Here is an 18183-nt window from a genome sequence, read left to right on the forward strand (position 1 = left end):
GGCTTTATATGGGAATGTGTAAGTATTACAGAAGGTCAGGTAGTTTTTGTCCCAGTAGTACAGTGCTTGTGGCTTTAAAAATGATGCCTGCTTATGATTCTGCCATCTGCAGGAGCCTATCATAAAGTTACTGTATTGACCTGTCACTAGCTCTGTCTTGTCTGCCAAATGAAAAATAGCTTAAACTCATAACCTGGGCCAGCAGTTTTTTTTATTGTAAGCCAGACAAAAATGCCATTCATCTTCTCTGCTGAAGTGTTCTTTTCACAGCTTGCCAGCACAAACACACTGTTATCCTTAGTCAGGGCTAATTAGCTAATAATTTAATGCAACCGAGACAGGAGTCTTAGTTTAATTTAGCAGTAAGGGGATATACAGTAACTTTTAAACGATGAAGTGCTTTTTTAATACTTGATCATGTTAACAGGACTTGTCCCAGGTTTACGTTCTAGGTTTAAGTTTGATTTCCTCGGCACTAAAGAATAATGGCCTTGTTAGAATGTCTAAGATTGGTTGTCAGTTTAGATTTTATAGGAAAAACAAAAGACTGATGGTGAATTGGTGCCTGTAGCCTTGAGTTCCTGGTTAGTAAGTAACACTTGAGCTTTATGATCACTTATTGAGTGAAATCAAATATTAGATTGATTTGGTTTGGTCTTGAGAACCCAGTGGCTTGAACACAGCCAAGCACACTAATTTTATTATCTCTCTTAAAAAGAGGGGATTTCACCTATCCTCATCTTTAATGTCTAATGTTAATTTTAATGATGACTTGGTTTGTGGCCTAAATTGAAGTGTTATAACTCTTTAAAAAATGTGGCTTTCCAGTGTAAAAATAACGGTACGTTTATGAACCCAGAAACTTCTAATGCATGCCAACGCTGAAAGCATAGGGTTTATTTAATCTCCCCATAGATGCGTATCATGCATGTAGATTTCCACAAGATCTGTTTGTATATTCATATTTTGGAGTTAAATTTAGATAATCTGGAATGTGGAGAAAGACTGACATTTTGGTCCAGATATGCAGCAGCATGCAAGGACCTATTAACACACCCCTAGAAGTTAGGACACAAATATGGCTTTTATGTTCCTGTTCTTTTGGAATGATCCAGCTCTTCATTAAAAGCAAAGGGGGGAGAAAGAAGAGAGAGTCCAGAATATTTTACTGGACACAGCTTGTTGTGGTTCCCAGGGTTTCATTCAGTAACTGGGATATCTGGCGTTATCTCCTATGGACATGAGGAAAAGGGATGGAGTAGCTGGTGATATGAAAACTATTTTGATGGATCTATAGGACTCTCCCTTCTGCAGAAGATGGATTTTCAGGGATTGAGAGATGCTAGTTTTTTTTTAGGGCATCTTTATTCTGCAGAGCTGACTTAGGACAGGGCAGGATAGCACTATTTCCCTGATTGTTTTGATATATTTATTTTGCTTATACTACAGCACTGAGAACATAACAACAGTGACAGAAGAGAGGATTTCCCTTACCTATTTGTGTAGCAAATGGATATCTACCACTGTCCTATTTGAAAGAAGGCTCCTTATTTGCAGCTTTGTATTCTGCATACTGTATGAAGTTAATAGAGGCCACAGTTATTTTCTACATTTGAGCTGTAATGATGCTAAGGCCCATGAATTGATTTTCTATTTCTTAATTTGCTCCTTCAACAATTCAGGCAGTAAGTGTGGAGTGTTTTCCTTTATTTTATAAGTATTGAGCTTTGCATTTTCTGGAGTAAGACTGGAAACCCTGATTTCTGCTTGTGGTAGAAACTGTAGGGCTAGGTACCGACATTCAAAAAGCCCAGGGTGGGATCAGTCTCAGTGACACAGTTTTCTGGAAGCAGTGTAGTTAGGTAGTAAACAGAACACACATTGGCCCTTTGGTGGGTGGGCAGGAGGAGGGTTTGAGGACGGGACAAATCTTAGACTGGGTTCCGCCTTTTTTAAACCAGTTGGTGTGTGCTGAACTTATGTTCTCTTACAGGTATAGACTGGTTTTTGTGTGCCAAAATTCTGGTCTGTTACCAGTATTAGACCGGTTTCTGATTACTTATATTAGTGAAAATGCAATGTCTGTACCTGGCCTAGGAGAACACTTGCATGTAGTTTTAAGTCTGGGAACATATCATCTCTGAACCCATCCCAAAAGTGATCACAATGTAAGTATATTTAATTTTTTGATGATTAACACCTGCCCCTGTAAATTGGAATTTACCAGTCAGATTGAAGAACTTCTTTGCTAATATATTGTTTAAATACATTGATTGTAACTAGAATAGTAGGATAAATACAGCACTTGGGGCAATTGCATCCATCCTTAACCAGAGAATTGGAGTAACATTTCACACTGCAGCATTCTCTGAAGATCAGTGTATTCTGATGCAGTATCTAACTTCTCCAGTGTATTTTGCAAATGGCTTTGGCTTTTCTTAGGCCATGGAGAGGTGTTTGTTTCTATTAGTAAAAATTTCTCTGAAATTCTTACCAGTAGAAAAATAATCCAGGAGCTGAAGTGTACGCGCATTCCAGCCTTCTGACTGGAGAGCTCTACATTTACATCCTCCAGCCAGGGGCACTAGAAGGCTGCTTCCTGGTCTAACCCTACCCCTAGGGGAGCCCATTAGTTTGAGAGCCCATGATCTCCCCCATCTTCACTCAGGAAGGGGGCAGATAGTCAGTTGGCAGTTGGCAGCAGCTGCCGCTGACATCTCCAGGGGGGTTCCAGCCCCTGGACAATGCACTCCATCCTGCCATTCACTTGATATATGGTGGCGGGGGAGAGGGGGAATCATTCAACTGAGCGAGGAGCCTTCCAGTTCTTCCTGCAGGAGAGTAGCCCCCAGTCTGTTTACTGCTCTGGGTACAACCTGAAGGCATACAGTGGCAGGGAACTTCTCCCACAGGAGCAGGGCTCCTTTAGCCTAGGGAATCTTGCTGTCTTGGCACAGCTGCCTGATGCCATCATATTCTGGGTCACCAAAAGAGTGTGGGGAGAGGGCAGGAAACATTTTCCCTTGGGGAAACTTTCTTGGAGCACCAGGAGTTGATTGGCAGGACAAGAGAGGGTGAATTTCCCCATGCAGGGCTCCCTGACAGCTCACCATTAGCCACGCTGTCAGGGAGCCAGTCTTCTCCCTCCCTCACTTACCCTTGGAAGAATGGAGGGTGAGCGGAGGACTGGGATACTTGGGGGTCTTCCACACAGGAGGGAGCTGGCCATTCAAGTTAATACTTTAATTCTCAGTTATATCATGGGGAGGGGAATTTTCTTGCAGAAGACCATCTGTGGAGCACTCTCTCTTGAACGTTTGTGTAGCTCTCTGTGCCAAGAGAGAGGCATTTCTCGCAGCACAAATGTAATACCTGTCTGTGACTAGTCTAGTTTCTTTTTGGCTAAGGTAAGACAGTCAAAAAGCCTGAGATTGAATCGATTCAGTTTTTGCAGGTTAGTCTAAGCTGCATATGTTCAACCAATAAGCAAGCCAGGAGACTTTCACTTTTGATTCCAGAAATGCAACCACATGCCTGCAGCAGTGCAGGCCAGAAGCCAAAGGGTGGTTGAGCATGCCTCCCTGCTGGAACAGATATCTTGAACCAAGGCTAGCCTACCCACCCTGCAAAGTATCCTGGGATGCTGGGGGACTGTGAGTTAACTTGAATCTAGAGGGGATCTGGACAGAAGTTCAATAAACTAGTTTAACCTAAATCACTTAAGTCAGATACTACATCCATCCAGGTTTATCTTAAACCTGTTTTGGTCATTTTGAAAGGGGTTTACATGTACTGAGCCTCTGTTGTGTTACAGATTTGAACCAGTTTCTGATTGCGTATACTGGTTTATGTGTAATTTATGTTCCTAGCCTTTGTGTGCAATACACACTAGCTATTGAATGATGGCTTTGGGCTTTATTTGTTTGTTTTTAATAAAGCAGAAAAACTAAAGCTTTCTTTAATCCCTTTTTTTTTTTTTTTTTTAAAGATCCTCAATAACAAATGCAACTGATTTCAGGACTGTACTCCATCTGTCTAGGAAAGAAAAATACATTAGTAGTCCACACATGAGCAACTTATTAGTTCATTTGGTGTGTGCAGTATGGTGATTCAAGACTGATTTAAAATATTCATCCACAATTACTGGTGCATCACAGTTCAAAGTGCTGCAAATCTGTGGGTTTGACTGAGAAATTTAAAGAAAATAGCTGCAAATTGATTATGTGTGTAATTAATGAAACATTTCATTCTTATGTAAATATTTAATGCTTGGGTATTTTTTGCTTTCCTTTTTCTCACTGTCTCCCCCCTTTATATGTTTGTTTACTTAGATGGCGAGTGTGTGTTTGTGTGATTCATGTATATGTGCATCTGTGCATGGTGTGAAGCAGGAATGCCTTTGGGAGGAAGAATTCATTTCTTGAAAACATGTCACAGCTGAACTGTTGCTTTGCTGCTTTATGGTCTGAGCTGTGAGGTGCAAAGGAGTATTGACTTTGATTGAATTCAGTGTGAATTGGAAGTTTGGGGAGCTTATGGCAAGTTTATTACGCATAAACCATTTTGCATGATCAGAAACTGGTTTAAACCTGTAACAGAGCAGATGTTCAGTGCACATAAACCAGTTGAAAATGGCTGAAACCAGTTTGAGATAAACCTGGTTGCCTATCAGTCTTAACTGATTTGAGTCAAACTGGTTTATGTAACATCTGTCCTAGGCCCCTTACTGGTTTAAGATAAACCAGAGACCCTTAGCATCCTGGCATGCTCTCTGGGCTGAGCTCTCTGCTCCACAGCAGGGCTGGCCCCTCTCCTCTGCTCCCTAGCCAGAGCAGACACTTGCAGGCACAGAGCATCTGCCCGATTTCTCCCTGCTAAACAGGGATTATTCCCACCCTCCCCTCTGCCTTACACAGACACCTCAGCCTTAGCTAGCAGACTATATGTTGGCTATGGTTGGTGCTGTGGGAGAGACAGGCAATCAGGCTTTTTGGAGCTAATCAACAGGTAGCTTAATGTCCTTCCTTGGAAGATCTTCTTGAAGATCTCCATTAGTCAATGGAGAGAGGCTTTGTTTTCTTAATGGGTTGATAAACACTGAGTTAGGTATGATAAGCAATCCCTGTTAGGGTGCTTGGTGGGGGGGAATAATCAGAGCATCCTGCCATGCCCACCCTCAACTCAGACCTGTAGAAAGGAAGAGAGGGCTTCTTTAGTACCTCCTGGCTTCTAGCCTGAGCCACTGCAGACAAGCCTGCACTTCTGGGATATCTGTCTGATTACAAAACGGATTTAGCCTAGTCAGGTTAGACTAACCTGCAAAGAATGAATCAATTCAGGCTCAGGCTTTTTGAATGATTGTCAAGCCTCTTGTGCTAAACAAGAAATAAACAATAATATAGATAAAATCTACAGGTGAGTGTGAGAAGTGAGGGTGTTTGGAAAAAAGTGTAGATTTTTTTTGTGTGTCAGAGAAATGAATTGAGTTTTGCAATCCCTCTCAGTAGCAGAGTTTAGGAAGGGCCTGCAGTAAAACCTGAAAGATCCTGAGGCAAACTTCAGCTTGTTTTGAAATGGCTGTCTTTCAGTTCAGATGTCCACAGTGGATGCAAATTTTGCAACATTTTCTGTTTTTGGCTTCCTCTGTTGTTGGTGGTCTAGAATTTCAGCATGGGCAGGCTGACAGGGTTTGTCATTAGGGAAGGCCCTGGATCCTATCCTTAAGCCCTCCCAGTAGATTAAAAAACCAAGATCCAGGGCTACCAGTTTGGTAGTACTTGTATAGCTGCTTATTTGATAAATCAGTGAGTAGAATTCTGAAGATCATTAGTTATAACTGAATAAACTGGAGGGAAGAAGGAAAAAAAAATCCCTTTCTGCTTCTAGCCATTAAACCCCTGGATAAGAAGGCTTTTCCTTTGAGGCATGACTGTGTTACTAGTCCTTTTTCAGTGCTAGATGTCTGTGACATTAACCCAGCATAAAGGGTTTGGATCTGTAGAATCAAGTAAGATTATCAGCTTTTATCCCACTTAGGTCCTGATGCTACAGCTTTTGCTTGTTACTTTCTAGAAACAGTAGGACTATTCATGTAAGTAAGAGCTGCAAAATTCAACCTTTTGCTTTTATTGTCTCTGTGCTATGCATGTTGTATGTATAGAATGAGCGGCAGAAGAAGGTGAGTACCATAATTTTCAATGCCTTCTGATAACTAACCCAAAGTTGCAGATAAGCACATTGAAATTAAAAAGAAGGTTATGGACGTAAGCAGTGTTTGGAGGTGATTGTGTGAGATATCTAGTTTCATAGTTAGGCATTCAGTCTTATATGACAAGGCCATAATGTACGATACAAAAATTGGCTAAAACCAATTATATTTGTATATGTAATGAGTGGAATTTGTTAGCAACAAAATGGGGTATCATAATTTTGTTTTTCTTCTGTCAATGAGGGCTTGTTTTCACCAAGGCAGTCTCCAATACCCTGCCTGGCATACTCTGCATTCAAATCTTTTTTTTTTCTCTTGAACTGGTGACATCAACTCTCCTTGAATGTAAAAGGAAGGTAATTTAGGGAATGAAAAATTTACTTTTTTTTTTTTTTTAAATGCTGACTTCATAGAGGAGGGTTTCTTGAACAGAGAAGCTAAACTTCAAGATTTCTTTCACATGGAGAAAGAAGAGAAGGGGACAGTGTTGTGTCTGTTTCTGGCTAGAAATTTGAGACTTTATTAAAAGGTTTTTATACTGTACCTTGTTTTTGAAAATTAATTAGTTCATATTGTTAATTAGTTTTGGAAAACTTTGTTACAAGAAACACACAAGAATAGTGGAGTTGAAACTTTCTAGCATATGACCAATTTCCTCTTACCATTCCCTTTTGGCAAAAATTAAAAAATAAATTCCCATTTTCATTTTGATAATCCTCTGTTCTCCTGCCCTTCATGACACACGTGAACACATGCCTTTTTTTCTCCCTTGGAACAAAGTGACAGCTTTTTTCCTGACCAAAATGAGATCAGAGAGAGATCTATATCTATCTCTCTTGAGATATATATATAAACAAGCAAACTTAAAAAGGAATCAAATGAAAAAAGACCTATATTTATTTTTTATTTTTTCAGTAGTTTTCATGGTGCACACGTCCCTGTTTCAATCAGTTCTAATAAAACACAGTAACAAGGTATATTATTTATATAGGAAACCTATTCATCTTGTTCTTTCATTGCCTTTGAGTAGAGGTCCCATACACACAGGATTTTTTGTTAGAAAAGTTGTTTCTGCCAGACTCAAAATAAGGTAGTAGGTTTACTAGACTCAACAAATAATAAGTTTAGTAGACTTGAAGTGCTATATTTTGAAGTTTCTTGCAACCCACAATTAAAATTACTTTAGTGTCGATTCAGCTTGCTGACTGTGATTGATTTTTCTGAAGGGAAAGACTTGGACTGGACTCTTTTGCTAAATCAATTGGTCTTTTTTCCCAAAATGCACTGGATATATTTTGCACTTGAAATTTTAAAAAAAACAACAGCCCCCACCCGAAGCATAATTATTAAATGTTGAATTAAAAGTACACTACATACTTTTTGAATAGTAATAATTTTGATGCTTATGCTATGCTGGTATTGTTTCACCAGAGATAAATGAATGGTTAAAACAATCATGTCCATATCTAATCTTGCCTTAGTGTATTCTTGTTTGAGAATTAAATTTAAGGCACACCACTTGGGTACATTGTTAACTGCTGTATGCGGCAATAATCTACTTTAGGAGCAACTGAGAGATTCTCTCTCCTCCCCTGCCTTCTTGTATGTATGTGCCTTGTATGTGTCTTCATGCATATTGTTTTCTTTCCAGGTCATCTTGCTTATGCCTGTTCCCTCAGCAATAATAGCTGCTGAACTAGCTGGTGACACCCACATTATTAGTCTTTTCGCTTTGAGTGTAATTTTAAGAGAGGACTCCAGTCTACAGGTTATTTTGTATCTAATCCACACAGGGAAAGTACAGAGAGTCAGTAACTTTTACTCTGCAAACATATCTAGAGTATACATGTTATCCTGACACAGAAAGAACTAGTTATAACAAGCAGAGCCCATTTGCACCTACAAACCACTTCTATCATTACGCTGGAGTGGGTGATTGTTTCAGGGCGTATATATCTACAGCAGTGTGTAGGAGGGGAAGAGTTCATTTAAATTAGAAACATAAAATAGACAAAAAAGGTTGCTATGGAGATGACAGAAGGATGGCCTCTAATAATGGGATATAGCAAGAGCTCTCCAGCCTGTAGGTTCAAATTTAGCCAGGGTTTACAGGGCCTACTATCTAAGGCTCCTAGGTCAGCATCAGAGCGTTCTCCACAAAAACATGTGCTTCTGCTGACCAGGTGTAGGTCCTTTAAAAATGATCCTGTGAAGTGGTGGTTTGTACATGGCATATTGAGCTCTTTGAGCTGGAAAACCAGGGTTTTGATTCATCTGCTTTTGGGGGTATGTCTGCTCTGCATGTTGCAGTTCAGTGATAACTGAGCTAGTCTAAGGAAGGTAGCTTGGGTACCAAAAGCAGTCTAGCCCCAGTAAAGAGAGCTCTGTACAGGCTAATTAACCATATTTCTCAGTTGGGTTAATTGACCCATACTGAGCTCTGTGCTTCTGCTTCAAGTAGCCAAGCTAGCTCATTCAGTTACTTCACAGCATGGGGCAAAAAGACAGGTTTCAAAAGCTCACATCTTTAATAAATGTCTCTTTGCTGAGCAGGCCAGGAGTTGGTAGCTTGCAGAATTCTGGGTATTTTGAGGAGCTGAAGGAGGCTACCTTCCCTTCTGAGAGTGGCCTGGCTCTTTATTTGGAGAAGTATAAGTATTTATGATTTTCCATGTAGTTTTCCATTCCCTTACAATTACCGAATGTCAAAGAATCATGCTAAAATTGCATTATTAAACATTAAAGTCAGGAAGTTATGAAGTCAAGACTGCATGAGCTTGCCAGAAAACCCAGTCCGTGGTTACATGCTGTTTCTCAAATAATATGATATTGTATGCAATTTTTCATTGTTACTGGTTGTATCTATTATATTGCCTGCTTTAAATTTAGCATCGAGCTTTTTATGATTTTTATTTTTATTTTTTATAAAGTAGATGTAAGCAACCAGCCAAACAAAAAAACTTGTTTTTGCCAGTATTTACAGGTCATGTTAAAAAAAGTGAACCTTTTATTAGCAGCTGGAAAACCAAATTTACAGCTTTAAACCAAGAAAAGCCTGGAAAAATTGGAGGAAAATTAAGATTATCACCAAATTTCTGAGTGGGCAAAATATAAATCCTGATGTCATCTTAATCTAGGCAGATGGCCCATTAAAGTCATTCAGAGTAAAAACTGCATGGCGAGCTGTTTTAAACAACATGCCACAGATTTAATGTGAAACAAGGCATATATGATGGCATGTACAAATCATATAAATATACAGCAAGCTAGCTTCATAATCACAGACTTCTTGTGTGAATTGCACCTACAGAACCTTATGCTGCTGTTTAAGAAATTATACAGTGCATGGCTGCTGACTAAGCCATGCACTGCCCACAGGGCATTGCTCTGCTTGGAGGAGGGGCACAGAGTTGCACTTCCTGAGTAGAAGCTCAGGGAGATGGACGGTTTCTGGATCTCACCAGTAAACAGCAGCAGAAATCTGGAAACTACAGGAAAATCAGCATTCTGCCCCTATAAAGGCAGTCAGATCTGTTGGTTGATGTATGAGGAGCTATTTTCCTGCCTTCTGTAAGGTGCAGTGGGGATGCTGCTTACACTGGGAATTGTCTGTTGTTCTGGGAACATGCGAAGGGATACTGTGCTCCCTGCTGCCCAGGGAAACAAATGGGAAGTGTGGGGAGTCTAATAGAATAGTCCATGCACTTGAGCATTCTGGCATTTATTTTAAGCAAAAGTATGTGCTGAAACAGTTAAATCATATGAACTATATATCTCAGTTATCTCTTTACTGACACTTAAGAACATGCTGGAGTAGTTTTATGTTTCTCTTCTTATTAAAACTAGCAAACACCCTTTTTGGGTAGAAAGTGTTAGTGGTGGCTCTATAAAGGTCCAGCGTACATATGCAGAGTTTAAGTGATGTTGAATGTAACTTGCTCCAAATTTTGCAGTAACAAAATTGCAAACACATTTTAAGCCTATAGGGGGCTCAGTTAACTAACTTATAATAATGCAGCCTGTATAATGAGAAATATATTTAATATTGAAATATACTGTTTTGTAGCTGTTTGTTTATTTTCTGAATATCAGTACTTTGTTTGTGAGTTACCAAGCTTATCTAGGAAGTACTATAGTCCTTGCTGCCCTTATAAAGCACTTATGACTGAAAAAGTAGAACTTGGGGGCAAACTGAGAAGTTGTTTGCGATTTTAGATGCATTGATAGCGCTTCCTATTTTAGAGGGAATACTGCAAGAAATTGGCATTACCTCTAAAAACCATAATGATTTTTCTAAGGTACATCTGCCATAATTAATACCCCAATTGAAATAGTCACATAGTTAATTATATGCATGTCTTCTTATGAGCAAGGCCTGAAATAGGCCTTTTTCTTGCCAGGGGCTCATGCAAATCCTTATTCCCCAAACCCTTAGTCTCTCTGGGTTTCATTATGCTTGGACTCATCCTCCCTTGAGTTCTACAGCACAAGGGAGGGTGCAACGTGGATCACAGCTGCTTATTCCCTGGGCTAGCCAAAGGTGAGAGCTTAAGGGAGGCAATGAGGAATATCTTTGTTCCTCCCCAGTGACATCCCTGGATGATAATGGAAGAAAGTTGCTTGGTTGTGAAGGGATATATTAATAGTCCTGTGTCTAAAGCTGGAAGCTGTAATGTCAGGCACCTGTATGTCAGTTGAAAGGGCATATTTGAGGCTTTTCAAACCCAATGTTGGACCATGTGACTTTCCTGTTTGAAACCAGTCACTAGTTCCCCTGGTTTTCAGTCTCTTGCACATCTTGTTTTATGCTAAACCTCAGCTCATTTATTTCTGCTGCCATCATTTCCCTTTCTCTGCCTAAACTCTCCTGCTTAAGAACCCACTGTGTAGCCTGATCACATTCTTGCCTTCTACCCCTTTGTTTGGAGAGTTCTTGTTCTGTTTCCTACTTTAAAAAACCAACCCTGTTGTGTGAAACTAGACAGTAATCTCCCACAGTGATACATTTAGCACATTTCTCTTTCATTAGTTTTAAATTTAAACTGGTTGCTCTGCATATTTGACTTCTTTGCTGTTTAATGGTATTTAAGTTCCCCATTGTTTTCTTGTTGCAGAGTTGCCAAGTACCAAGTGATGAGACTCCAAAAGTAATCAGTTTGGTACTTGTTGTATTTGCCTCTTCCTTATACTCCGGCATTTGCCTCTTGGGTGTACTTTTGTCATTTTCAGATTTTTTGACACAACCCTGGGGGCTAGACAAAAGCAACTTTTTTTCTTTAAATTAATGTTATCAAGATTCTAGGAGCTGAGGCTTTAAGAAAAAATATAAATACTGCAAGGCTCAAATTTCCAAGAGCTGGCAGCACTATTGTTCTCTTCACTTGTCCCCACAACTTCATTAGGCTGGACAGTGGTTACTAGCCCTTTTTTTCTGTGGTGTAGAGCAGGGTGGTTCTTGTACACTTGCAATGCACCCACCATACATGCCTTACTATGGAAATAATGAAATAAAAAGCTTCTTGGATTCTAAACTTTGAGACTTTCATAGCCAAAGATGTATATATTTTTTATTTGCACTCCTTTCTCTGGTTCTGCAGAAGCATCAAGCATAGCTTGTGATTAAACCTAGTTGATGCTTTTGTAACACAGCTGATTTTTTTTGTGCTGTACATCTCACAGAACAACATAGTTGCAAGAATGTTACAGAAGGTGAGCAAGAGAGTTTGGGATATTGAACTATCAAGTTGCTAACAGTGGGTGTCAGTAGGGATACTGGGTGAAAGCAGCACAGAAGCTTTGAATTTGGGCCTGCTGTTAAAAATGGGTGTGGATTGCATTTCAGATTCAGTCATAACAATAAAAATGATAATACTTAGCCTCATCCAGCACTAAAAAAAGACTGGTGAAAATAACATTAACCCCACTTTATGAATGGAGAAAAAAATATAGAAAAATGAAGTGAGTCCTTCAAAATCATGTCACACATTTATGGCAGAGGCTGGAATGGAACCCAGCCCATGACTCTTGTGATACCTGAAACAAATACCTATATCCTGTAGGAAGGAAATCAGGTAAATAGCAAAAAACTATAGTAATTTCAGGTTTATATGGGCTAAGTACAGACAGCAAAAAGCCTGTGGAATCAATTCAATCTATGTAGCTTTCTCTAAGCTGTGTAGATTGGACTGTTAACCAACAGAATACATGTTCACTTACCAGTTGGCCAAGGCAGGAAAATGCCTACTCTGGCCAAGGCCAGAAGGCTGGGGTAGGGCCCTGAGAAAATTGCAATTCTGAAGACTGTGCAGAAACCACAATATTCACCCTACACCACAATTTTTAAAGGTTGCAAGCATAGGCAGCGGAAGGCTGGAGCTAATGGGGACCTCAAATGCAGCACAGAGGGCCACAGGGCAGCCCGGGTATGGGCTCTGGGCAGCTGCCGGAGGGTGGGGAGGGGTGTACACAGACAGACATGAAGCCTGCAGGTGGCTGGGATTGAAGTCAGATGGTATATAGAGCACTGTCCACCACAGCAGGTACATCGGGGAAGGGGAAGAAGAATGGGCGGAGCCCTGCGTTTGGGGGTGCTAAGACCCACAACCCCCAGCCCTCCACTGCCTATGGCTGTGTGCCTGCTTGCTGTTGGTTAAGTATAATTTTTCACAGAATATTTATGGAACTACTCAAACCCATTTGCCAAGATCAGTGTTAGTTCTGTGAACGCTCCGTGAAAAATGATACTTTGCCCACACACATGCAGCAAATTTTTGACAAGAAATTTGTGATTTTCTCAGGGCCCTAGGTGGGGGCCACTACCACATACCTCCCAGCTCTGCCAGGCTGTGACTGCCCCAGCCCCGCCCCGCTTGCCAGCCCCTACCTGTCAGCCACGAGAGGAGGGGGGAAGGGACTTGATACTTCCTCCAGCCACCCAGCTGGTGTCTGCACAGTGGGTGTGGGGGAAAGCCATCAAGGCGGAGCCTTTCTCCCCCACAGCATGGCTCAGCCAGTGCAAAGCACCAGCCCTGTCCCCTTGCCAGCCCCCCTCCCATCAGCTGTGAGGGGACAGCTGAAGGGAAGGAATGAACCCCCTCTCTGGCCCCATAGCCAGAGTCTGCACAGTGGGGGGAAGCTCCTGAGGATGATAGATGTCGGGCTGGTGAGGTGATGGAGCTAGAGTGTTTGGGACTCAGTGGAGCTGTTTTGTGGAAGAGAAAGGCAGGGGCTTTTCTTTCCATAACATGGCTCCACTGGGTAGCGAATGCCCCAGCCCTGCCCCGCCACCAGCCCCCCACCTTTAAATTGTCATCCCCAGGGGCTTCCCATCCCGCCTACCGTGCACAACCCAGCTAAGGGGCCAGAGTGGGGGTCCCCAGCCCGCACTGCAGTTGACAGGCTTACCTGCAAGGGGGCTTAGTGGAGGCTCCAATGCATCGTAGGATGTAGGGGAATTGAGACGTAACTTGTTTCAGGAGGAAAACTGAGACAGAAGTTTGGTAGACCAGTTTAACCAAAATCAGTTAAGTCTAACGCTACATCCATCTAGGTCTACCTTAAACTGGTTCGGCCATTTTGAAGCTAGTCGATTTGCACTGAACTTCTGTTCTGTTACGGGTTTTAACCAGTTTGTGATCACTTATCTCACTTTATGTGTAATATGTGTCCCTAGCCTTAATGTTTGATGTCTACAGAATAAGGAAATGTTAGTATTCTCTTGTCATGATTCACTTACTAGGATTTTTCTGGCCTATATAGGAGAACCTAAATACAAGGAAAATCTGTGGATGAGAACAAATAGGTAATGAGGGAAATAAAGTAGAATCCAGGCAATTTATAGCCAGGTAGTTTGCAGGGCACTTAATTTACAGTGAGTTGCCAAATAAAGGACAAATTGCATAGCTGTTTGCTGTGGTTTTTACTGCAAAGAGTACTGCTTTTCCACTCACCTGGAGCACCTCATTGGTCCCCCACAACTATTTGCCAACACTGTATAGGAACTCCAGCTGATTCACAAAACCTCATCTTCTCAAGGACTATGAAAATCAACTCTAACTATTGGGGGTTCTTCTGTATTCAAGTTTTGTAGTAATCTTAAAGCCAATTGTTTACTTAAGCACTTCGTCAAAATGCAACCTTTCCTAAAATTGTTACTTATTGCCGAGACAAGAAATACACCGAAATTAATTCCTGAAGCAGGTTGTTCTTTTATGATTACAGCAAAAATAATTGTTTACTTTTTCTGAATTTTATTTTTTGTGAATTATCTATGAACAGGCAGAATGCTACTGCAGCATAGATATTAAGTATTAATAATAACTTCAGTTTCCTTATTATTCTACATTTTTCATGCAGCCAGGCATGCAAGTATTTTGCTGCATACAAGTTGTTTTCTAGCTATTGGCTTTAAGTTGTGACTCTTCGTCATTAGTGGTGGTTGATGGACTGGTCACTCAAGTCAAGCGGGATATTTTCTGTTTCACAAGACTGGCTATTCATGACCATCCTTCCAGACAAAAAAAAAAAAAAATGTATGAAAGTTGATTGAAAATGAATGAAGGGAAGGGAAAATGTATTGAATCTTCTCCAATTTTTTTCAGTATTCATTGAGTGCTTGGTAATAGCAGCTTGTAAGGCAGGGGTAAGCAAAATACAGCCCACAGGCCAGATCTGGCCTGTCAGCTGATTTGATCTGGCTCAGAGGTGGACAGTCGCCAACCTACTGAATCTGGTCTGTGGGTGGTCAGTGGCTCCTGCCACCGCATGATGCTGGGGGGAGGGAGACTGCTTCCACCCTGCAGTATCAGGTATCAGCTGTGGACCTGTGTAGGGCTTCTGTCATAGTGGGTGTGTGGTGGTATGGGCTGTGGACTCTGCGGGCAGGATCAGGGGTTTGGATGCAGAACCTCCTGGCAGCGCCCACAACAGGTTTGCCGCCCTCTTGGCAGGGTGGAAGCTGCTGCCTGGAGCCCTGACCCAGAACCTGCCAACTACATCAGCTGTGGATCCAGGCAGGAGCTGCTGCCACTCTGAGTAGGCGGCAGTGTCTCTTTCTGTTTCTTCTGTTCTATCCATGTCTCTCTTCTTTCCTCCCTCCAGAACCTGACTAAAGCTGCAGTTTGCCAGGAGCCCTGGCACTCCCCTGTAGACCCAGGCAAGAGCTACTGCTGTGCTGAACAGGCAGCAGCATCAGCTGTGACACTGCTGGCAGGTTACGATGCTACAGCCTGCCCAGCATGGCAGAAGTTGCTGTCTGGGTCCTCAGCTGATTGTTGGAGCTCCTGGTGAACTGCAGCTTTATCTGTATTCTGGAGGGGGGGGAGGGAAGAGGAGAGAAAGAGAGAGAGATGAAGAGAGAGAGAGATATGTGGCCTTTGACAAGTACCCAGAACTCATAGTAAGTGGCCCTCCAGCCAAAATAATAGCCAGCCCTGCTGTAAGGATACTTTGCATGACTACTGAAACAGCATGTAATGAAGCACACACTGCCAGTAAACATTCCACTGTCTCCCTTTACAGTATTTCATTTATGATTAAAAAGCATTTCCTAGAAATCACAGCCCTTTGCTGATGGAATCCATAAAGTTGCTTTGTTTTGCTACAGATAGGCTGGTGTTTTGTGCATTTTTGCTTATCCATGTAAGTGGAGTTTAGGGGTTTGTTTGTTTATTTTTAATGACACTTAACACTCAGCAAGCACCCTCCATAAAGAAAATGAACCAGAACAGTGTGGCAGTTAACTGAAAAAAATATTTATCTGTCAGGCCAATACATCCAGATACTTACCTCAACAGAGTTCAGTATCTACTTCTCAAATCCATTTTACACATGAGCAGATCTTAGGTGCAAAGTGATGAAGTCACTCTTCAAAAGTTGCACAGTAAATCTTTGGCAGAGCTGAGAGAGGTGGGGCTGGAATTGCAGTGAATTGCTCCATGCATTGTCTTTTGACCAGTTACATACCATGACTTATTTGGCATCTCCTCCTTTGAGATTTGTACCGGTAGATTGTTTATTTAAGATGAGTTTATTTAAATACTGTAGGTTAATGCTGAGGATATACATATAACAGACTGTTTTAATGCAGGTAAATGAATCTTGTTATGTGAGGACGCCGAAGAAGACAGCAGCTACTAAGGGGAGGAAGCCACTCGTGTAACACTCAGGTAGGAAGATTCCTGTCACTAGTTAAAGGGTAAAATAGGCTTTCTCTCTTTTCCAGAAAGTGCACTGTAGTTGATGCTTTAGCCAGTGATCTAGTCACATTTATGGTTTACCTGTTCTTTTAAAAAGCAGTTTTATGTGGTCAGTTGATTACAATGACATATCACTGCAAGCAAAGCACTCACCATAAACATTGCTTGGGCTATCCCTGGTATATGTCTGTTGATTCTAGTGTACAGCACAAACAAATGACTCTTTGCACTGGAGATTCCAGCCATAAAAGAGAGCAATAATATGTTCTACATGATCCCAGTAAACATGCACTTCTAGTAACATATTAAAATTCTCTTAGTAGAACTAAACAGTTCCATTAAACCGTCACTACAACATTGTTTTTGGTATTTCATATCCAGGTTTAGGAGGAACGAAGAGTACACAAGAGTTAATTTTTGTGCTTATTAGACATTTTCTTTCAAACTTGATTTTCTTCCCTTTCTACCTATCTTTAAGCATTTCATTACATGACATTTATGTAACAAATGGTTGTTCCATTTTTGCCTTTGGCTTCATGCTCTTAGTTTTGGGACATTTCAGGAAATCTCAAATGTTTTTATGATCTGAACCACATTTTAATTATCTTGTGGACCATCTACTCTTCTGGTGAATAATCATTGGTTACCTATAGATGTGCAATCAAAGTAGCATTAAAAGTGACATTCTGTTTTAATTAGAATAGACCAGCATCACCTCACCATCACATATATTAAGCCCCCCTCCCCTCCCACCATTTTAAAATGGCCACAGGGGCACTTTAACTAAAGCTTGTCAAATGAGCTTTATTTAAAGTGCCCCCATTGGCATTTTAAAATGTAGGAGGCTTAATACATGTGACGGTGAGCCGTTTTAATTCGAGTGGCTGTTGGAGAAAATGGCCCCTCCCCACCCCTGACATATATATAGGCACCCTTTCGTTCTATTCCTAATAATGTTTCTGACAATTACTTATCTAGGGTAATCAAGTAACAAATCATGAAACATTTAATACTTTGAATGTTTGTAATACAATTTTAGCCATTAGAAATGAAGAGGAGTCATTTCCATGTGGCCATCCAGTTTTATGCTGAGCATCAGTCAATGATCAGTGGACTGTAATTCAAGAATCCACTTCCAAACAAGATGCAATTAAAGACCAAATAGGGTTGTGTGTGTGTGTGTGTGAACACACTCACATATGTATGTATATTTGTAGATGTTTGCATACATACATATGCATCTATATAAAATGATCATGAGATTTAGTTTCATAGTTTCTAGGGTCAGAAGGGACCTGAGTAGATCATCTAGTCCGACCCCTCGCCGTGGCAGGAAATAATACTATGGACAAACGACCCCAGCAAGATGTTCATCCAACCTCCTCTTAAAAAACCACGGGGTAGGAGCCAGCACCACTTCTCTTGGAAGGTGGTTCCAGATCCTAGCTGCCCTGACTGTGAAGTAGCACTTCCTGATATCTAGCCTAAAACTGCCCTCTGCCAGCTTGTGACCGTTATTCCTGGTCACTCCTGGCAGTGCACGGGGGAATAGTGATTCCCCCAGTGCCTGCTGATCCCCCCTGACTAATTTATAACAGGCCACTAGATCCCCCCTTAGCCTTCTCTTTTGGAGGCTGAAGAGGTTCAGGTCCCATAGCCTCTACTCATAGGGCCTGCGCTGCTGTCCCCTGATCATGCGGGTGGCCCTCCTCTGGACCCTCTCCATGCTGTCCACATCCCTCTTGAAGTGCGGCACCCAGAACTGGACGCAGTACTCCA

General features: G+C 41.4%; 1 protein-coding gene across 7 annotated transcripts in view; it reads left to right on the top strand.

Moving 5' to 3' along the window:
* The window catches only part of ZMIZ1 (zinc finger MIZ-type containing 1), a 500213-nt gene that overhangs the window by 160043 nt on the left and 321987 nt on the right, over positions 1 to 18183 (top strand). For 5 of the 7 annotated variants that reach the window (XM_019555666.1, XM_019555672.1, XM_019555671.1 and 2 more), the window contains exon 4: positions 16296 to 16374. The exons of 1 other annotated variant lie outside the window; for it this stretch is intronic. The gene's annotated coding sequence lies outside the window, so the exon portion shown is untranslated. Of the gene's footprint in view, positions 1 to 9610; positions 9752 to 16295; positions 16375 to 18183 lie in introns of those variants that run through there. One more of the 7 variants, XM_019555668.1, reaches the window with a different exon arrangement.

The sequence above is a fragment of the Crocodylus porosus genome, unplaced genomic scaffold (genome assembly GCF_001723895.1).
Source record: "Crocodylus porosus isolate Cpor-Errol unplaced genomic scaffold, CroPor_comp1, whole genome shotgun sequence".
In the NCBI taxonomy this organism is placed as follows: Eukaryota; Metazoa; Chordata; order Crocodylia; family Crocodylidae; genus Crocodylus; species Crocodylus porosus.